This window comes from Protomyctophum parallelum, assembly GCF_964188405.1.
Source record: "Protomyctophum parallelum genome assembly, chromosome: 13".
In the NCBI taxonomy this organism is placed as follows: domain Eukaryota; kingdom Metazoa; phylum Chordata; class Actinopteri; order Myctophiformes; family Myctophidae; genus Protomyctophum; species Protomyctophum parallelum.
The window spans coordinates 20,265,074-20,288,583 of NC_139708.1; positions in this window are offsets into that span (position 1 = coordinate 20,265,074).

Here is a 23,510-nt window from a genome sequence, read left to right on the forward strand (position 1 = left end):
ATACCCACATGGTAGGCCGATATGGCCGCCAGGGTGAGTTTTTTTTGTAAACTTTATTTTTACATTTCTTTATCGTTCATACATTTTGTCATTACATTACATTACATGTAAGCAAGTAAATACACAAAACACACAAACATATACGACCCCCCCCCCCCTCCCCCCTCCCCCCTAGGCTAAAACAAAAATAAAATAAAATAAAAAGTGGTGGGACAAAGCAGTGGACAATCATAGATCAAGAAATAAATAAAAAATAGTCAAGACAGGGACATAGTCGGGCACAGTCGGACACAGTACAGATTATAGTTCACTGAAATGAAAAGTCTTCAACAAACTCCATAAAGGCACTCCAAGCTAGGACAAAGTTTTTTTGGGCTCGGTCTACTTTATATCTGAGTTTTTCCAGAGGCAGGAATGATAGAACTTCTTTCAGCCATTGTTGAAAGGAAGGCGCCTTATCGGACTTCCAATTAAGGAGGATTAGTCTACGGGCTAATAGGGATGCAAATGCCAAAGCATTTGCTTGTGGAGATGTGAGTGTACAGTCTGGGGGAATTATGCCAAAAATGGCAGTGTGAAAAGAAGGGGTCACCACTGTATCACACATATGAGAGAATACGTCAAATATTCGCTTCCAGTAGGTAGTGAGGGAAGGACACATCCAAAACATGTGGCCTAACGAGGCTGGGGTCTGGCCACATCTTGGGCATCCAGGGTCTGGCATGTTAAAGAGCCTGGCCAGCTTATCCCCTGAATAGTGGAGTCGATGTAGTATCTTAAATTGAATTAAACCATGGCGTATGCACATTGAAGAGGTGTGAATACGTAGAAGACTGTCCTCCCACATCTCCTCAGGGAGCTCCACACCCAGATCTCTCTCCCAGGCAGCTTTTGTTTTATCCCAGGTTACTGGTTTTAGATTCCGTATCAAATCATAAATCACAGACACACGTTTTTTTGCATCGGGGCTAAATTCCAATATAATGTCCAATTGATTTTTGGGTGGTAAGTAAGGGTATGAAGGAAGTTTTTTCTGAGTAAAACTGCGAATTTGAAGAAACCTAAAGAAATGAGATCTGGGTATATTATGATCTGTAGTAAGTGTTTCAAAAGAAATGAACTTCTCGTCAGAAAAGAGATCACAGAAAAACACCAGTCCATTCCTGTGCCAATGTTGAAATGCATTATCCATCATTGATGGGGGGAAAAACTGATTGTTGGCCACTGGGAAAAATCTAGTACCGAGCTGGTTCAAGCCAAAGTGCTTTCGGAACTGTAACCATATTCTGAGTGAGGCTCTAACCACCGGGTTTGTAGATTGTATGGTACGGCCAGATGGTAATGGGGATGTGAGTATTGGCAAAGGATTGGACAACAACTCCATATGGACCCAATCTGGTCCCTCTTCATAGTCATATGTATATCTCCAATGTAAACATTTTACAATATTTGCAGCCCAATAGTACCACATAAAGTTTGGTAAGCCAAGTCCCCCAGCTTCCCTAGGGACCTCTAAGTACATTTTTTTCATCCTGGGGTTTGAATTATTCCAAATAAAAGATGAGATTAACCTATCTATTTGTTTAAATGTTTTCTTTGTTATGAATATAGGGATCATTTGGAAGAGATAGAGAAACCTAGGTAGAATTGTCATTTTAACTGTATTAATACGGCCAGCTAGTGAGATCGGAAGTGTCGACCATCTTTTAAAGTCCTGTGTTGTTCGTTCGACCAATGTTTTGAAATTATGACTATATAGTTCATCCATTGTGCGTGTGACTTTCACTCCTAGGTAGGTGAACACCTTGGTTTCAAGTTTAAATGGAAAACGAGAATAATCTCCGTCAGTATGGGCTATTGGGAAGAGTAAGCTCTTAGAATAATTTAATTTATAGCCAGACAGGCGACCAAAATGGTCCAGAGTGAGCAGGACTTTTGGTATCGACTCTGCTGGGTTGGATATATACAGGAGCAAGTCATCTGCATACAACGAAACCTTATGAATTCTACCCCCTCTGGAGATACCAGCAATGTCATCATCTGCCCTGATAGCTATGGCGAGAGGTTCAATCGCTAAGTCGAACAGGTACGGGGAGAGACCACAGCCCTGTCTGCAGGACCTATGGAGCGGAAAGTAGTCAGAGGTGTTATTATTTGTCCGTACTGCAGACATAGGAGTGTCACAGATTATTTTGACCCAGGCTAAAAACGACGGACCGAAGCCAAACCTCTCTAGGACCGCGAACAGGTATTGCCACTCAATCCTGTCAAACGCCTTGGCTGCGTCCAGCGAGGTCACGACCTCTGACCTCTGCCCCTCGGGGTGAGGTTCGTATAAGACATTGAACAGGCGTCGCATGTTGTAGAATGACTGCCTCCCTGGTACGAAGCCAGTCTGGTCTTGGCTGAGAATAAGCGGAACTACAGATTCAATACGGGTGGCTAGTATTTTTGTAAGAATTTTGTAGTCACAATTTAACAGGCTTATTGGCCGGTATGAGCCACACAGCAGGGGGTCTTTATCCTTTTTAAGCAGTACTGATATGATGGCCTGAGCCATAGTCGGAGGCAGTTGACGTTGTTCAAGTATTTCCTTATACAGTTGGCTGAGAATCGGGGCTATTTTAGTCGCAAATTCTTTATAGATTTCAATTGAAAATCCATCTGGCCCCGGTGCCTTGCCACTCTGCATTAACTTAATCGCCTGTAAGACGTCAGCCGTTGAAATATTTCTGTCTATCTGTACCCGGGCCTGAGGAGTGATTTCCGGTATAGTTAAGCCATCTAGGAAGGCTTCGATGCTTGATGGGTCAGCAGGTGATTCAGATGTATAAAGGGCCGTATAGTATTGTTTAAATTGATTGTTTATTTCTATGGGGTTGGTGGTTCTCCCTCCTGCTGATGTATTGATTTCGGGGATAGCACTGGTGGCTGCTGCTTGTCTAATCTGGTGAGCAAGGAGTTTTCCAGCTTTGTCTCCGTGTTCATAAAATTTCTGCCTTGATTTGAAAAACAGCTGTTCCGTTTGTTTAATAGAAAGGTTGTCATATTCTGTTTTCAGCAGTAGCTTTTCCTTGTAGAGTTCAGGTGTTGGGGTGTCGGCATATAAGCGGTCCATTTCAGCTATACTATTAGATAGGTCACTCAGACGCTGCTTATATTTCTTTCTCACATGTGCAGTGTAGGATATGATCTGGCCCCTGAGATATGCTTTAAGAGCCTCCCAGATTATTGATAGTGACATACCTGGTGTCTGGTTGATTTCCATAAAAGAATCAATATGTTGAGAGATTAGCGTCTTAAAAGAGTCTCTAGACAGCATTAAAGGATCGAACCGCCAAGTACGTTGGGGTTTGACACACTCTGGGAAGTTGATGTCTAACTGCACCGGGCTATGATCAGATATGACAATGCTATTGTACTGGCTGTTTTTCACTAGGGAAAGGGCCCTACTGTCTAACAAGAAGAAATCAATCCTACTGTACGAGTGATGGACAGGGGAAAAAAAGGAGTATTGTCTAGCAGATGGGTTGGCTTTCCTCCATGGGTCAAAAAGTGCATATGATTCTATGAATGATTGAATAACAGCGCCAGCTTTCGAGATCTTACTATTTGGTCTGGGGTTCGATCTGTCCCGCTGTGGTTCCAAAACCAGGTTAAAATCCCCCCCCCAATATAGTTGGTGACTGTTGAGGTCAGGGAGTGCAGCTATAAAGTTAGTGAAGAAGGTTGGGTCATCCCAGTTTGGACCGTATACATTGGCTAATGCCACAAGAGTGCCATAGAGGTTGCCCGTCACAATCACATATCTCCCTCTGGAGTCAGCTATAGTCTGCAGCGGGACAAACGGAACACCTTTTCTAATCAGAATAGCCGCGCCTCGTGTCCTATTCTCATTCCTAGAGCAGAAAACCTGCCCTATCCAAGCCTTTTTTAATTTTGCATGTTCACTCGAACGCAAATGAGTCTCCTGTAAGAACATTAAATCTGAGCCCAGAGATTTTAGATGTGCAAAAACCCTACTACGCTTTACCGGGTTATGAATTCCCTTAATATTCCAGCTTATAAAGCGAAGATGTCCTGGAGTATTAGTCATTATACAGTATGAGTGGGTAAATGGATAAAAGTGAAAACATGTAGAAGAAAATGAACAGTCCCTGCTTACTAACCACTAAACAAAAACAAAAACAAAAAACGAGCCTAAAAAAACTATGCTGATCTACAATACCCCCTGAGATCGCATACCCCATTGTTGCTATCTAGCTGTCAAGCTAACAAAACGCAACAAAAGCAAGCCACGGCCTGTCATTACAGAAAGTAAATAATATAATCTGTCATTACTCATTAGAGTAGACTAGATTTTCCCCTAAAACGGGGCGAAGAGAACAAGTGAGAGAAACCCAACAACAACAACATGCGCAATAAAAAATAATAAAAAAAAGGAACCTCGAGCCATAGTCAAGACAAGATCTCCATGGCATTTTCCAAAAGGAAACAAAGCAGCAACAGCATTACAGTAAAAGAGCAGAAATAAAAATAAAAAAAAAAACAAATAAAGAAGGCCTTAAAGATTATTATTAAATGCTCCATCAGTAGCTTATTAATGATAAACAATAATTGTTAATGAAATATTTAGCTTGTGGCCATATACTGTATAAGCTGTGCATAGAATGTGTTTTATTAAGGCTATAAAGCCTGTAATACTATCAATATTCTAGACAATTTGGGACAGAACAGGAAATATTATATATCTAATCATAAACTAAGACACCCATGTTCCATCGATTGTATGTTGATATGGCAAAATAGTTTTAAGATGTAGCAAATTAGTTATTCAGGCAGACTGCTCTGCTGAATTATTAGCTTTATGTGCTGAGAACAGGGGGAAAGAGGTAAAAAAAAGAAAAAGTAGTGATAATAAAATACAGTTTAGTCTGATGACCGCCAGATGGAGCTCTCGTTCCTCAGTTACAAAGGGGCCGCTGAGGGCCGACAGCCGATCAAGGCGGGACCGGGACAAAAGTGTAAAACCGGATACGGAACTGGAATTATCGGCTATTGCGCCATTAGGCCGGAACCCCGCGCATGTCGCGTATGGACCGCCCAGAGCCATATAATAGGCTCTGGGACCGCTGTCTGAGTTGGCGCGGTGTAAAAGTATAATAATATTGCCAATATAAGCTCTAGATGTACATAGAGGTAGAACGTTACAGTTAAATGAACTATCGAAGGAAAATAGTAATACAATAAAAAAAGGATAGAAAGAGATGGAAGAATAAAATAAAAAATAAAGATACAGATTTACGACAGTACCCCCCCCCCCCCCCCTCCCAGTGAGGAACGTTAGCACTGCAGCACGCAGCACAATGCTACATGCTACAATGTCAACCAGCCCAGCACAACAATCAACCACACAACAACCAGAGAACATAAGCGCTATAGAGGCTGTACATATTATTCAGTCACGCACGCACGCACGCACGTACATACATAATGAGTTATTATACCTGACAAATACGATAATTATAAAATAAAATAAAATAAAATGCCTTAGTTATAATGTGTCATGTCCCAAAGAGCGAGAGAACTATGCATACAGGGCAGGATAGCCACACTTAGCTCTTTTGGTAGGAAATCACGCCGGTGAATCGGTGCTTGGAGTCCACTGGTTTACGAATTCCATTGCTCGCGAAGCGTCGGTGAAGGAACGTTCATTCTCCCCTGGGAGACTGATCCGGAGGGTAGCGGGGAAGTACAGCTTGGCGACGGCTCCATTGATAGCTTTTACTTTCTGGCGTACATCTCCAAAGGCTTTTCTCTTCTTCCTCACAGCGTCGGTGTAGTCGGGCCAGAGAGACACATTCATCCCCTGATAGGAGAGGGAACCTTGGGTAGCTTTGCGCAGCATCACGTCTCTGTCCCGGGTGTAGTGTACTTTCATAATGAACATACGAGGGGGGTCTCCCGGCGCCGGTCTTGGTCGCAATGATCTGTGAGCTCGGTCCAGTAAGGGAGCCTCAGGCAGCTGGAACAGTTCTTTTAAAAGTTCTGAAACAAACTCTGTCGGTCTCCCCATTTCTAACCCCTCCCGGACCCCCAATAAACGCAAATTCTGGCGTCTGGACCTATTTTCAGCATCTTCAGAACGTGCTTGTAGGGTTCGCACTTCTTCTTTGAGCCGGTCCACTGTGGTCTGAAGATCTGTAACACAGTCACCGGTAAAAGTGGCAGATTTTTCTAACTCCAAGAGGCGTTCCTCATGCGAAGTTAGTGCGGCCTGTACGCCGGCAATTGAGGCGACCAGTTCGTGCTTTACGGATTTAATTTCGGCGTGCAGGTCCTGGTTGGCTGATTCAATCTTAGCAAAAACAGAGTCTTTAAGTGAGTTCAGTGCTTTAGATAGCAATTTCGGAGTGAGTGCGCCTCCAGAGTCTTCCTCCTCGTCCGAGGTGCACTGGGGCTTAGCATTAGCAGAAGAAGCCGGCTCGATGTTAGCAGTAGCATTAGCCCCATTCTTTGAAGACTTGCCTTTGGGTCCGCGGCTCATTGTAGCTTCGGTACTGCGACTTATTTATGACCAAACGAGTATATAGATGTAATGTTGTTGTTTTGTTGGGTCCCACTTCAGTTAGGACAGATTAAAAGTAAAATATTAAATAGACCTTGCGGAGCTTGCAGAAAACGCGTCTACATCCTAGGTTGTACAACAGCGCCCCCCAGGGTGAGTTTCACTGAGGAGTTCCCCAAGTGTCTGTCCAACAATTCTTGCAAGGTTAGGATAAGAACCACCGAGGCCTGAAAAGGGACGGCCCGTTCCTGCCTCGCCGCACACCAGCGCATAAACACGTTCCAAGCCGTGTTGTACCGCTGTCTAGTCGAAGGGGCCCTGGCTCCCAAGATCGTCTCAATGACTCTAGGGGGCAAGCCTGTGGCTATTAGAGTCGACCCCTCACCGGCCACACCCAGAGGTCTAAGTCCTGTGGGCGCGGATGGAGTATCTCGTGACCCGCCTGGGTAAGCAGATCCCTCCACAGAGGGAGCTGCCAAGGCTGGTCGTAGAGGAGGGGAAATATGTCCTTTCTCCAGGATCCTCGGGCTGGAGCCACTAGTAGCACGTACGAGCCCTGAACCCTCACCCTGGCTAAGGTGAAGGGAATCAGCTCTAGTGGAGGGAAGGCATAGAGTAGGCCCCGAGGCCACCGATGTGCCATCACGTCCAGTCCCAACGTTGGCGAGCCTGTCAGGGAGAAAAAGAGTGGACACTTCTTGTTCTCGTCTGTAGCGAACAGGTCTGCCACCGGTGTCCCGAACCTGTCCCAGATCTGTTCCACTACACCCGGGTGTAGGGACCAGTTGCCGTAACGGAGGGGACAACAGGTCTGCACCTGCGTTCAGTAGTCCCGGGACGTGGCAGGCTGTCAGTGACAGAAGACGTCTGTCGCACCAAGTCAAAAGCCTGTATGCCAACGTGTGCAGGCGTAAGGACCTCAGTCAACCCTGCCTGTTGATGTAGCACATCGTTGTCGTGTTGTCGGTACGGACGAGGACATGACAACCCCGTATGAGCGGCTCGAACGCTTGCAGCGCGAGGAAGACCGCTAGGAGTTCCAGATAATTGATGTGGGCGGACCTCAAGGTTCCATCACATATCCCTCTGGCCGACCTGCCTTCGTGGGTAGCCCCCCACCCACTCAGGCTCGCGTCCGTAGTGACGACCTTCCTGGCCAACGGTAGACCAAGGGGGACTCCCTCCGGCAGGATCCGTCTGTCCGACCACCATCTCAGGGCGAGCGTGCATTCCTCAGGGATTGTCACTCGCCGCGAGAGGAATCTGGTGGGCACCCGTAGAGACCTCAACCAGCGCTGAAAGGGTCTCATGTGGAGTCTGCCCAACCGCACCAGAGAGATGGCCGATGCCATCAGTCCCGCCATACGTAGGCAGATCCTGAGTGGCAGTCTGTGTCCTCTCTGGAACAGGGCCACGCACTTCAGGAAGGGGTCGATCCTCTCCGGGCTCAACCGAGCCGTGAAGGAGACTGAATCCAGTGCTATGCCTATGAAGTTGATCGACTGGGCGGGCACCATAACACTCTTCTCGTGATTTATGGTGAACCCTAGGGATGACATATGGGACACCACCCTAGTGGTGTTCCACAGTGCCTCCTGTGGCGAGCCCGCGCTCAGAAGCCAGTCGTCGATGTAGCTCGCTACACGTAGACCTCGTCGCCGCAGAGGGGCCAGAGCCGTCTCGGTGCATTTGACGAACACCCTGGGGCTCAGGGACATCCCAAAGGGGAGAACCGTGTACTCGTACACCGAACCTCAGGAACTTCCTGTGAGGTGGGTAGATAGGGATGTGAAAGTAGGCGTCTTTCAGGTCTATAGATGTGAACCAGTCGTTCAGGCGTCTAGAGTGCACAAGAGACTTGGCTGTCAGCATCTTGAAGCGGAAGGACTTGAGGTACCGATTGAGAGCTCGTAGGTCCATGATTGGACGTAGCCCCCCCCCCCTTCTTCTTGACCAGGAAGTAGCGTGAGTAAAACCCGCTGCGACTCTGGCTCAGGGGTACCTCTCTGACAGCCTTCTTCTCCAGCAGAGAGTTGATCTCCTGCTGGAGAACCTGACCCGCCTCGCCGCGTGCATCGGAGTAGAGGACTTCTCCGAATGCAGGGGGTCTCATAGCGAACTGGAGCCCATAACCTCTCGCTATGGTGCGGAGAACCCAAGGAGACGCTCCGCACAGTTCCCACTGTGTCAGGCGACGCGCAAGGGGGTTCTCCATCACCAGGGGAGCGCTTCGTCGCGCAGGGCTGGCGCCCCCTGGTGGACCAGAGAAAAGTTCGGCATGACCCGTCCTGCCAGTGGCGTTTAGGCCCGCCACAGGGCCAAGGTCCCGCCCCACTGTGTCGGAGAGCCCGGGGGCTACTCCTGGCAGTGGGTTCATGTCCCCCCGATGTTGTTGTCGTTGTCTTTGTTTTAATGGCGTGAAGGCCTTCATTACAGGAAATAAAACAGGTACAACATTGGAAACAACAACATGTCGATGATCGGCCGCACCCGTGGTGACGCTCCGCATCGTGAGCCCCCGCCTCTTCCTGGGCGGTCTGAGTGTGAGAAGAACACTCGAATCCAGGCTCGGGGGGGGGGGGGGGGGGGGGGGGAGACGTCTGGTCTCGTCTCCCCTGGGACGGGGACGGTGTCACCCAGAGCCAGCCGGCGAGGCCTGGCTGATGTCTTGGGTCTGGCTCCACAGGCCTGTTTACCAGTGTGGTGAAGAGCGTGTGGAGCTTGTTGCTGGCGGTCCGAGCCGCCTTCCTGGCAGGGGAGGAGCCCAGGAAGGACTCGTCATGGTGTCTCTGAGACACGTCAAGGTTGAGGAGTCTGGAGAGAGAGGACGAGGTAGTGGGCCTAGGCCTCGAGGTTTGGGGCTGGTCGGGACAGCCGGGCTCGGAGGTGTCGACCAGGGACCTGTCTTGGTGACTCTTGACGCGTGAGATGCGTCAGCTTTTCTCCCCGTCTGCGAAGCAGAAGCAGCAGGGGTAGAGACCAGAGGTCTCGAGAGCCTGGCGAGCATGCTCTAGACCCAGGCAAACCATGCAGCGAGAGTGACTGTCCTCAGGGGACAGCAGGTTGCTGCAGTTGCATGAGAAATTCCCGGTGGCATTCCTCCTCGGGAACCCGGGAGGGCTGTTGTCACCCCTGCTGAAGATCCTCCTGGGTCTGGTTGTGCTGTGTAGCGTCACCGCCAGTAGCCATGTTGCCTAGTGTAGTTTTCCAACTGTCCGCTGAGGTGTAAAAAGGCTAGAAAACTAACCAGGGTCTTCCGACACAGGGAAGAGTCTTGTAGGTCAAGCACAGTTGTAGCTTAAAGAAGGAACCAGCAGTTCAAGACATTGTAGAAGCACTTCTCTTTCAAGTTATAATATATATAAAAGAAGAAAAGTGGTGGTGGAGTAGAAGACTAGGACTCGTGGTGCTCCACTGAAAATCAGCTGTCTAAACAGAGAGGACCACGTTGTGAAACTGTGGTGGCCAGAGAAGCTGTTTAGTTGTGAAAGAAAAGGCGCCGGACTACGGCAAGGCCGCAAAGCCTGGGGCTCGCGTAGCGCGGCCGTCGGGCTGGTGCTGTTTAGGTCTGACGACACAGAGCGATGCGGCGGTTCGTTGGGTAGTGCGGGTTGCGTAGAGCAGGCCCGTGGCCTTCGATAGCAAAAACAACCGTGCCAAAAAGAAGCTAGAGAAGCTGTAGTTAACGCCTGACGGCTGGAAACTAGCTAGTGTCTAGCGGAGCTCAAAGGCTATAGCTGCGTTAGCGGGAGCTAGCTAACCTAGGAAGGCTAGCGAAGCTGCGGCTGGATAGCAAGCTAGCGTCGTAACCCGGCTACGGTGGTTGCTTGTTGTTGGTGACGCTAAAATCAACGCCTAGCGGCAGAGGATTAGCTAGAAACACCGGTAGCAAGCGAAACAGCGTTGCAGCTTGCTGCTTATGCGGGTTGTCTGTTGCCAGGGTTCTGTTGCAGTTGCGACTGAAACATACCCACTGAGGGTCCTCCTGGGTCTGGTTGTGTTGTGTAGCGTCACCGCCAGTAGCCATGTTGCCTAGTTTAGTTTTCCAACTGTCCACTGAGGTGTAATAAAGGCTAGAAAACTAACCAGGGTCTTCCGACACAAGGAAGAGTCTTGTAGGTCAAGCGCAGTGTAGACGCAGCTAGAAATATATATATAGGCCTACATATATAAGGCATATACATACATTATATATATATATATATATATATATATATATACACACACACACACACACACACACACACACACACACACACACACACACACACACACACACACAATAAACATATCCAATACATGTTAAACATATATCCAATATATTTAATAAATAGCTACAGGACCACAAACAACAAACCATAGCTTGCAGCAGCTGGTATTCCCAGGTGGTCTCCCATCCAGGTACTAACCAGGCCGGACCCTGCTTAGCTTCCGAGATCAAACAGTAGCTAGAGGCAACAGGAGTAGCCGCTAGAGGAGGCTAGAGGTAGCTAGAAAGGCTGCTAAAAGCAGCTAGCTAGTAGCTAGGGTCTTCCGACACGGAGCAACGTCTAGCCGTGGGCCGTGAGGCCGTATGGAAGCCTGTGGTCGCGTGAGAGTGGGGCTTCCGAGCCGACGGGGTCTTGCGACACAACGTAGTAAGAAAGAGCGTGGTTCAGCGCGGGCTGAGGGAGTCTGTAAAACTGCGTGTCAGCTAGTAGGGTCCCTAACAGTTTCCGAAGGCTTTAGCAGCAGAGAAAACAAGGGAAAACAGAGCTAAAAAGCTGGGGTTGCAAAACGGAGGCTTACCAACTCACTGTAGCAGAGCAGCGCAGGTTGACTTCCGCGGATCGCTTCTTTCCGACGAGCGGCCGTCTCGTCCATTGTCGGCTGGCTCTTGTCCAAGGGCCAGGCAAAGCTTCGCGGCTAACGTGAGGTCTTCCGACGCTGGTTAGGCTAAGCGAAGAGCTAAGCTAGCGTTTGTAGCTAAAGCTAAGCTAGCGTTTGTCAACGCTAATAGAGCTATGTTCAAGAGGCCTCTCGGCACTGCTAAACAAAGCCCTAGAAACTTACCTCGTTTCTTTTTTCTGTGTTCGTGAGTGTAAGACCACCGGGTTTTCACCGCGAATTCCAGGGTACAAGTGAGGGCACTCGTCCAAGGGGAATAAAATATCAACGGAGTTATTGAAGTGGTAGTCTTAGAAATACATCTGTGTTAGCGCAGAAAAAGGCAGGAATGACGTCTTTCCGGCTGTGCGCTGCTTTATAGGCTCCGGGCGGGACCCAATCAGTATTGTTTCGTGAGTATATGGATTTATTCTGTGTTGGCACCATGGAAATGGCGCCACCCTTAGGCGATTCTTGAGCGAGATGAGCTTAAATAAACTAGTCTTGACTGTGCAGAGCGTGTCACCCCCGAGGACAGATGCCGGGAGAAGGTGCCCGGGACTTAAACGTCCTGCCTCCTATTATAACTTTTGATATTCAGGACTAAACCTTTTCGTAAACTATGAACACACTGTTCTGTTAAGATTGTAGGGATCGATGAGTTCTTCGAGATATTGTGGTGCCTGACCATTGAGAGCTTTGTAGGTGAGGATTTTGAACGCATAAATCACTATTCTGAGGAACATTAGCTAAATAAATCTGATCTACAAGCTCATGATTTAAGAGGATTTGAAAAAAAGGACGCCCCTTTCATGGCCCAGGAAATTAATCCCAATGCATTTTTCCCATAGACATTTCAAAAAGTATTTAAAGATCTTTTAAGCGTCGTACGAAGCAGAGTCGTGACAAATCATGACAACAAACACAATATTTTGGACCAAACAAATAATTACAAAGAAGAAAAACAGTGTTGTACCTCCCGTTCTTTTCTACGTTCTAATTCTTTGTTTGGCCCAAAACATTGTGTTTATTGTCATGATTTGTCACAACAAGAGTTGGCTTTGTCCGCGGCGTAAACGTCTTTAAATAAATACTTTCTGAAAAGTCTGAGGAAAATGAACAGGGATTTATTTTCTGGGTCTCTCGAGGGGGCGGGACTGAGACGCTCTATAGTATGCCGTGGTGCAACCCAGGGTTGCAGCACTTCACACGGGGTGATTTTCAAGATTTTGGAGGATTTGAAAAAAAGATGAATCACGAAAAAAAAAGTATACTATAGTCCATGGTTTTGGACTGCATGACGTTTTTCATGATTTTGCAGGATTTGAGAACAATATGAAAATAATGGACCTGTAAATTAAAACAAAACAAACTAAGGCACTGGTGTGGTCCTCCTGGTTTACCAGAACGGGGTTCAAGTCCCTGCAGTGCTCTGCTCAATTTGTTGTATTTACATGGTATATTTAAATTATATAAGACTAGTAAATGACCTTGACCAGTATAAATGACCTTGACCAATATCAATGACCATAAGACTAGTAAATTACCTTTAGTATAAAAGGTAGGTGGCTAGCGCACATCCAGTTCCTGTCTGGTGCTGGACTAAGGTAAGTACAGTGAAGAGAGGAGAGTTGTGTATTACTTATGGTGTTTTGAATAAAAAGCAAACACCTTGGAGCAAACCTGTGTGCGGACTCTCCTCTCTTCATAGTAAATGACCTTGACCAGTATAAATTACCTTCATAAGACTAGTAAATGACTTTGACCAGTATAAATTACCTTCATAAGACTAGTAAATGACCTTCACCAGTATAAATGACCGTGACCAGTATAAATGACCTTCACCAGTATAAATGACCTTGACCAGTATAAATGACCTTCACCAATATAAATGACCTTGACCAGTATAAATGACCTTGACCAGTATAAATTACCTTCATAAGACTAGTAAATGACCTTGACCAGTATAAATTACCTTGACCAGTATGCGGTCCGTGACCATGGACTATAGCCTTTTGCTTTTCCTTGATTTTCACCTTTTTTCAAATCCTCAACAATGATGAAGAATCGTGCAATATAGCGCGCCGCTAAATGACATTGACCAATATCAATTACCTTGACCAATATCAATGACCATCATAAGACTAGTAAATGACCTTGACCAGTATAAATGACCTTGACCAGTATAAATGCGACGATGTGTAGACCTTGACCAGTATAAATTACCTTCATAAGACTAGTAAATGACCTTCACCAGTATAAATGACCTTGACCAGTATAAATTACCTTCACCAGTTAAAATGACCTTCACCAGTAAAAATGACCTTGACCAGTATAAATGACCGTAACCATTATGAATGACCTTGACCAGTATGCGGTCTGTGTAGTATGCCGTACGATATGGGCTATAGCCCATGGTCAGAAATGATGAAAAATGAGAAGAAAAACAAATGCTCCGAGACGATGGGCTATATAGCCCATCGTCTTTTTTAATCCTCGTTTTTCATCATTTTTGACCATGGGCTATAGCCCATACCGTACGGCATACTATAGCACGCCGTTTTTTCATCATTTTTGAGGATTTGAAAAAAATGTAAAAAAAAACAAAAAACATGGGTTATAGCCCATCGTTTTTTGAATTTTTGAAGAAAAACAATTATCCTCATTTTTCATTATTTTTGACAATGGGCTATAGCCCATACCGTACGGCATACTATAGCACGCCGTTTTTCATCATTTTTGAGGATTTGAAAAAAATGAAAAAAAAAAAAACATGGGTTATAGCCCATCGTTTTTTGAATTTTTGAAAAAAGAATTAACCTCATTTTTCATCATTTTTGACCATCGGCTATAGCCCATACCGTACGGCATACTATAGCACGCCGTTTTTCATAATTTTTGCTCAGTGGGTGGGCTATAGCCCATATCGTACGACATTCTATAGCACGGCGTTTTTCATCATTTTTGAGGATTTGAAAAGAATGAAAAAAAAAAAACGATGGGTTTTTGATCGTTTTTTGATTATTTTTTTTATCATCGTTTTTCATCATTTTTGACCATGGGCTATAGCCCATACCGTACGGCATACTATAGCACGCAGTTTTTCATCATTTTTGAGGATTTGAAAAAAAGATTTTTTAATCCTCGTTTTTCATCATTTTTGACAATCCCACTGAGCAATAGCCGGCTATTAGACGTGCGTCTAAAAATGGGATAATAGACGTCTAAAAAACGTCTAAAAATAGATGTCTAAAACAGACGTGTTTTAGACGTCAATCTTTAGACGTTTTTTATCCCATTTTTAGACGCTCGTCTAATAGCCCATATCGTACGGCATACTGTAGCACGCCGTTTTTCATAATTTTTAAAGATTTGAAAAGAATGGAAAAAAAAGAAAAAACGATGGGTTATAGCCCATCGTTTTTTGATTTTTAGATTTTTTTTTAATCCTCGTTTTTCATCATTTTTGACCATGGGCTATAGCCCATGCCGTACGGCATACTATAGCACGCCGTTTTTCATCATTTTTGAGGATTTGAAAAAAAATGAAAAAAAAAAAAACATAGGTTATAGCCCATCGTTTTTTTAATTTTTGAAAAAAAAATTGAATCCTCGTTTTTCATCATTTTTGACCATCCCACTGAGCAATAGCCGGCTATTAGATGTGCGTCTAAAAATGGGATAAAAAACGTCTAAGAATAGACGTCTAAAACGCGTCTATTTTTAGACGTGTTTTAGACGTCTATTTTTAGACGTTTTTTATCCCATTTTTAGACGCTCGTCTAATAGCCCATATCGTACGGCATACTGTAGCACGCCGTTTTTCATCATTTTTGAGGATTTGAAAAGGATAGAAAAAAAAACGATTGGTTATAGCCCATCGTTTTTTTAATTTTTTAATTTTTTTTGAATCCTCGTTTTTCATCATAGATGTGTCTAAAAATGGGATAAAAAACGTCTAAGAAAAGACGTCTAAAAAACTTCTAAAAATAGACGTCTAAAACACGTCTATTTTTAGACGTTTTTTATCCCATTTTAGACGCTCGTCTAATAGCCCATATCGTACGGCATACTGTAGCACGCCGTTTTTCATCATTTTTAAAGATTTGGAAAGAATGGAAAAAAAAGAAAAAACGATGGGTTATAGCCCATCGTTTTTTGATTTTTTGATTTTTTTTTAATCCTCGTTTTTCATCATTTTTGACCATGGGCTATAGCCCATGCCGTACGGCATACTATAGCACGCCGTTTTTCATCATTTTTGAGGATTTGAAAAAAATGAAAAAAAAAACAAACATGGGTTATAGCCCATCGTTTTTTTAATTTGTTTTTAATCCTCGTTTTTCATCATATTTGACCATCCCACTGAGCAATAGCCGGCTATTAGATGTGTGTCTAAAAATGGGATAAAAAACGTCTAAGAAAAGACGTCTAAAAAACGTCTAAAAATAGACGTCTAAAACACGTCTATTTTTAGACGTGTTTTAGACGTCTATTTTTAGAAGTTTTTTATCCAATTTTTAGACGCTCGTCTAATAGCCCATATCGTACGGCATACTGTACCACGCCGTTTTTCATCATTTTTAAAGATTTGGAAAGAATTAAAAAAATGAAAAAACGATGGGTTATAGCCCATCGTTTTTTGATTTTTTGATTTTTTTTTATCCTCGTTTTTCATCATTTTTTACCATGGGCTATAGCCCATGCCGTATGTACGGCATACTATAGCACGCCGTTTTTCATCATTTTTGAGGATTAAAAAAAAAACAAAAAAAAAAACATGGGTTATAGCCCATCGTTTTTTTAATTTTTTAATTTTTTTTGAATCCTCGTTTTTCATCATAGATGTGTCTAAAAATGGGATAAAAAACTTCTAAGAAAAGACGTCTAAAAAACTTCTAAAAATAGACGTCTAAAACACGTCTATTTTTAGACGTTTTTTATCCCATTTTAGACGCTCGTCTAATAGCCCATATCGTACGGCATACTGTAGCACGCCGTTTTTCATCATTTTTAAAGATTTGGAAAAAATGGAAAAAAAAAAAAAACGATGGGTTATAGCCCATCGTTTTTTGATTTTTTGATTTTTTTTTAATCCTCGTTTTTCATCATTTTTGACCATGGGCTATAGCCCATGCCGTACGGCATACTATAGCACGCCGTTTTTCATCATTTTTGAGGATTTGAAAAAAATGGAAAAAAAACAAACATGGGTTATAGCCCATCGTTTTTTTAATTTGTTTTTAATCCTCGTTTTTCATCATATTTGACCATCCCACTGAGCAATAGCCGGCTATTAGATGTGTGTCTAAAAATGGGATAAAAAACGTCTAAGAAAAGACGTCTAAAAAACGTCTAAAAATAGACGTCTAAAACACGTCTATTTTTAGACGTGTTTTAGACGTCTATTTTTAGAAGTTTTTTATCCCATTTTTAGACGCTCGTCTAATAGCCCATATCGTACGGCATACTGTACCACGCCGTTTTTCATCATTTTTAAAGATTTGGAAAGAATTCAAAAAAAGAAAAAACGATGGGTTATAGCCCATCGTTTTTTGATTTTTTGATTTTTTTTTATCCTCGTTTTTCATCATTTTTGACCATGGGCTATAGCCCATGCCGTACGGCATACTATAGCACGCCGTTTTTCATCATTTTTGAGGATTTGAAAAAAATGAAAAAAAACCAAACATGGGTTATAGCCCATCGTTTTTTTAATTTTTTAATTTTTTTTGAATCCTCGTTTTTCATCATTTTTGACCATCCCACTGAGCATTAGCCGGCTATTAGATGTGCGTCTAAAAATGGGATAAAAAACGTCTAAGAATAGACGTTTAAAACACGTCTATTTTTAGACGTGTTTTAGACGTCTATTTTTAGACGTTTTTTATCCCATTTTTAGACGCTCGTCTAAAAGCCCATATCGTACGGCATACTGTACCACGCCGTTTTTCATCATTTTTAAAGATTTGAAAATAATGGAAAAAAAAGAAAAAACGATTGGTTATAGCCCATCGTTTTTTGATTTTTAGATTTTTTTTTTCCTCGTTTTTCATCATTTTTGACCATGGGCTATAGCCCATGCCGTACGGCATACTATAGCACGCCGTTTTTCATCATTTTTGAGGATTTGAAAAAAAAAAAAAAAAAAACATGGGTTATAGCCCATCGTTTTCTGAATTTTTGAATTTCTTTTGAATCCTCGTTTTTCATCATTTTTGACCATCCCACTGAGCAATAGCCGGCTATTAGATGTGTGTCTAACAATGGGATAAAAACCGTCTAAGAAAAGACGTCAAAAAAATGTCTAAAAATAGACGTCTAAAACACGTCTATTTTTTGACGTGTTTTAGACGTCTATTTTTAGACGTATTTTATCCCATTTTTAGACGCTCGTCTAATAGCCCATATCGTACGGCATACTGTAGCACGCCGTTTTTCATCATTTTTAAAGATTTGAAAAGAATGGAAAGAAAATAAAAAACGATGGGTTATAGCCCATCGTTTTTAGATTTTTTTTTGAATCCTCGTTTTTCATCATTTTTGACCATCCCACTGAGCAATAGATGTGTCTAAAAATGGGATAAAAAACGTCTAAGAAAAGACGTCTAAAAAACGTCTAAAAATAGACGTCTAAAACACGTCTATTTTTAGACGTGTTTTAGAAGTTTTTTATCCAATTTTTAGACGCTCGTCTAATAGCCCATATCGTACGGCATACTGTACCACGCCGTTTTTCATCATTTTTAAAGATTTGGAAAGAATTAAAAAAATGAAAAAACGATGGGTTATAGCCCATCGTTTTTTGATTTTTTGATTTTTTTTTATCCTCGTTTTTCATCATTTTTTACCATGGGCTATAGCCCATGCCGTATGTACGGCATACTATAGCACGCCGTTTTTCATCATTTTTGAGGATTAAAAAAAAAACAAAAAAAAAAACATGGGTTATAGCCCATCGTTTTTTTAATTTTTTAATTTTTTTTGAATCCTCGTTTTTCATCATAGATGTGTCTAAAAATGGGATAAAAAACTTCTAAGAAAAGACGTCTAAAAAACTTCTAAAAATAGACGTCTAAAACACGTCTATTTTTAGACGTTTTTTATCCCATTTTAGACGCTCGTCTAATAGCCCATATCGTACGGCATACTGTAGCACGCCGTTTTTCATCATTTTTAAAGATTTGGAAAAAATGGAAAAAAAAAAAAAACGATGGGTTATAGCCCATCGTTTTTTGATTTTTTGATTTTTTTTTAATCCTCGTTTTTCATCATTTTTGACCATGGGCTATAGCCCATGCCGTACGGCATACTATAGCACGCCGTTTTTCATCATTTTTGAGGATTTGAAAAAAATGGAAAAAAAACAAACATGGGTTATAGCCCATCGTTTTTTTAATTTGTTTTTAATCCTCGTTTTTCATCATATTTGACCATCCCACTGAGCAATAGCCGGCTATTAGATGTGTGTCTAAAAATGGGATAAAAAACGTCTAAGAAAAGACGTCTAAAAAACGTCTAAAAATAGACGTCTAAAACACGTCTATTTTTAGACGTGTTTTAGACGTCTATTTTTAGAAGTTTTTTATCCCATTTTTAGACGCTCGTCTAATAGCCCATATCGTACGGCATACTGTACCACGCCGTTTTTCATCATTTTTAAAGATTTGGAAAGAATTCAAAAAAAGAAAAAACGATGGGTTATAGCCCATCGTTTTTTGATTTTTTGATTTTTTTTTATCCTCGTTTTTCATCATTTTTGACCATGGGCTATAGCCCATGCCGTACGGCATACTATAGCACGCCGTTTTTCATCATTTTTGAGGATTTGAAAAAAATGAAAAAAAACCAAACATGGGTTATAGCCCATCGTTTTTTTAATTTTTTAATTTTTTTTGAATCCTCGTTTTTCATCATTTTTGACCATCCCACTGAGCATTAGCCGGCTATTAGATGTGCGTCTAAAAATGGGATAAAAAACGTCTAAGAATAGACGTTTAAAACACGTCTATTTTTAGACGTGTTTTAGACGTCTATTTTTAGACGTTTTTTATCCCATTTTTAGACGCTCGTCTAAAAGCCCATATCGTACGGCATACTGTACCACGCCGTTTTTCATCATTTTTAAAGATTTGAAAATAATGGAAAAAAAAGAAAAAACGATTGGTTATAGCCCATCGTTTTTTGATTTTTAGATTTTTTTTTTCCTCGTTTTTCATCATTTTTGACCATGGGCTATAGCCCATGCCGTACGGCATACTATAGCACGCCGTTTTTCATCATTTTTGAGGATTTGAAAAAAAAAAAAAAAAAAACATGGGTTATAGCCCATCGTTTTCTGAATTTTTGAATTTCTTTTGAATCCTCGTTTTTCATCATTTTTGACCATCCCACTGAGCAATAGCCGGCTATTAGATGTGTGTCTAACAATGGGATAAAAACCGTCTAAGAAAAGACGTCAAAAAAATGTCTAAAAATAGACGTCTAAAACACGTCTATTTTTTGACGTGTTTTAGACGTCTATTTTTAGACGTATTTTATCCCATTTTTAGACGCTCGTCTAATAGCCCATATCGTACGGCATACTGTAGCACGCCGTTTTTCATCATTTTTAAAGATTTGAAAAGAATGGAAAGAAAAGAAAAAACGATGGGTTATAGCCCATCGTTTTTAGATTTTTTTTTGAATCCTCGTTTTTCATCATTTTTGACCATCCCACTGAGCAATAGATGTGTCTAAAAATGGGATAAAAAACGTCTAAGAAAAGACGTCTAAAAAACGTCTAAAAATAGACGTCTAAAACACGTCTATTTTTAGACGTGTTTTAGACGTTTTTTATCCCATTTTTAGACGCTCGTCTAATAGCCCATATCGTATGGCATACTGTAGCACGCCGTTTTTCATCATTTTTAAAGATTTGAAAATAATGGAAAAAAAAGAAAAAACTATGGGTTATATCCCATCGTTTTTAGATTTTTAGATATTTTTTTTTATCCTCGCTTTTCATCATTTTTGACCATGGGCTATAGCCCATGCCGTACGGCATACTATAGCACGCTGTTTTTCATCATTTTTGAGGATTTGAAAAAAAATGGAAAAAAAACATGGGTTATATCCCATCGTTTTTTTTTTTTTTTTTTTTTTTTTTTTAATCCTCGTTTTTCATCATTTTTGACCATCCCACTGAGCAATTGCCGGCTATTAGATGTGTGTCTAAAAATGGGATAAAAAACGTCTAAGAAAAGACGTCTAAAAAACGTCTAAAAAAAGACGTCTAAAACACGTCTATTTTTAGACGTTTTTTATCCCATTTTTAGACGCTCGTCTAATAGCCCATATCGTACGGCATACTGTAACACGCCATTTTTCATCATTTTTAAAGATTTGAAAAGAATGGAAAAAAAAAGAAAACATGGGTTATAGCCCATCGTTTTTAGATTTTTAGATTTTTTTTTTATCCTCGTTTTTCATCATTTTTGACCATGGGCTATAGCCCATGCCGTACGGCATACTATAGCACGCCGTCTTTCATCATTTTTGAGGATTTGAAAAAAACGGGGAAAAAAAACAAAGACGATGGGTTATATCCCATCGTTTTTTGATTTTTAGATTTTTTTTTATCCTCGTTTTTCATAATTTTTGACCATGGTCTATAGCCCATGCCGTACGGCATACTATAGCAAGCTGTTTTTCATCATTTTTGAGGATTTGAAAAAAATGAAAAAAAACAAACATGGGTTATAGCCCATCGTTTTTTTTTTTTTTTTTTTTCCTCGTTTTTCATCATTTTTGACCATGGGCTATAGCCCATGCCGTACGGCATACTATAGCACGCCGTCTTTCATCATTTTTGAGGATTTGAAAAAAATGAAAAAAAAAAAAAACATGGGTTATAGCCCATCGTTTTTTGAATTTTTGAATTTCTTTTGAATCCTCGTTTTTCATCATGTTTGACCATCCCACTGAGCAATAGCCGGCTATTAGATGTGTGTCTAAAAATGGGATAAAAACCGTCTAAGAAGAGACGTCTAAAAAATGTCTAAAAATAGACGTCTAAAACACGTCTATATTTAGACATGTTTTAGACGTCTATTTTTAGACGTTTTTTATCCCATTTTTAGACGCTCGTCTAATAGCCCATATCGTACGGCATACTGTACCACGCCGTTTTTCATCATTTTTAAAGATTTGAAAAGAATGGAAAAAAAAGAAAAAACGATGGGTTATAGCCCATCGTTTTTTGATTTTTAGATTTTTTTTTAATCCTCGTTTTTCATCATTTTTGACCATGGGCTATAGCCCATGCCGTACGGCATACTATAGCACGCCGTTTTTCATCATTTTTGAGGATTTGAAAAAAAAGAAAGAAAAAAAAAACATAGGTTATAGCCCATCGTTTTTTGATTTAAAAAAAAAAAAAATTACTTTGTTTTTCATCATTTTTGACCATGGGCTATAGCCGTACGTAGTATGCCGTACGGTATGGGCGATTGCCCATGGTCAAAAATGATGAAAAACGAGGATAAAAAAAAAAAACGATGGGCTATAACCCATCGTTTCTTTTCCCATTCTTTTCAAATCTTTAAAAATGATGAAAAACGGCGTGCAACAGTATGCCGTACGATATGGGCTATTAGACGAGCGTCAAAAAATGGGATAAAAAACGTCTAAAAATAGACGTCTAAAACACGTCTAAAAATAGACGTGTTTTAGACGTCTTTTTTTTTTTTTTTTTTTTTTTTTTTTTTAAATCCTCAAAAATGATGAAAAACGGCGTGCTATAGTATGCCGTACGGTATGGGCTATAGCCCATGTTCAAAAATCAAAAAACGAGGTTACATTATTTTTTCAAAAATTCAAAAAACGATGGGCTATAACCCATGTTTTTTTTTTTTTTCAAATCCTCAAAAATGATGAAAAACGGCGTGCTATAGTATGCCGTACGGTATGGGCTATAGCCCATGTTCAAAAATGATGAAAAACGAGGTTAACTTTTTTTTTCAAAATTTCAAAAAACGATGGGCTATAACCCATGTTTTTTTTTTTTCATTTTTTTTCAAAACCTCAAAAATGATGAAAAACGGCATGCTATAGTATGCCGTACCGTATGGGCTATAGCCCATGTTGAAAAATGATGAAAAACGAGGTTAACTTTTTTTTCAAATTTTCAAAAAAACGATGGGCTATAACCCATGTTTTTTTTTTTGTTTTTTTTTTTTCAAAACCTCAAAAATGATGAAAAACGGCGTGCTATAGTATGCCGTACGGTATGGGCTATAGCCCATGTTCAAAAATGATGAAAAACGAGGTTAACTTTTTTTTTCAAATTTTCAAAAAACGATGGGCTATAACCCATGTTTTTTTTGTTTTGTTTTTTCAAAACCTCAAAAATGATGAAAAACGGCGTGCTATAGTATGCCGTACAGTATGGGCTATAGCCCATGTTCAAAAATGATGAAAAACGAGGTTAACTTTGTTTTTCAAAATTTCAAAAAACGATGGGCTATAACCCATGTTTTTTTTTTTTTTCATTTTTTTCAAAACCTCAAAAATGATGAAAAACGGCGTGCTATAGTATGCCGTACGGTATGGGCTATAGCCCATGTTCAAAAATGATGAAAAACGAGGTTAACCTTTTTTTTTCAAAATTTCAAAAAACGATAGGCTATAACCCATGTTTTTTTTTTTTTTCATTTTTTTCAAAACCTCAAAAATGATGAAAAACGGCGTGCTATAGTATGCCGTACACTCGTACAGTATGGGCTATAGCCCATGTTCAAAAATGATGAAAAACGAGGTTAACTTTGTTTTTCAAATTTTCAAAAAACGATGGGCTATAACCCATGTTTTTTTTTTTTTTTTTTTTTTTTCAAAACCTCAAAAATTATGAAAAACGGCGTGCTATAGTATGCCGTACGGTATGGGCTATAGCCCATGTTCAAAAATGATGAAAAACGAGGTTAACCTTTTTTTTCAAAATTTCACAAAACGATGGGCTATAACCCATGTTTTTTTTTTTTTTCATTTTTTTCAAAACCTCAAAAATGATGAAAAACGGCGTGCTATAGTATGCCGT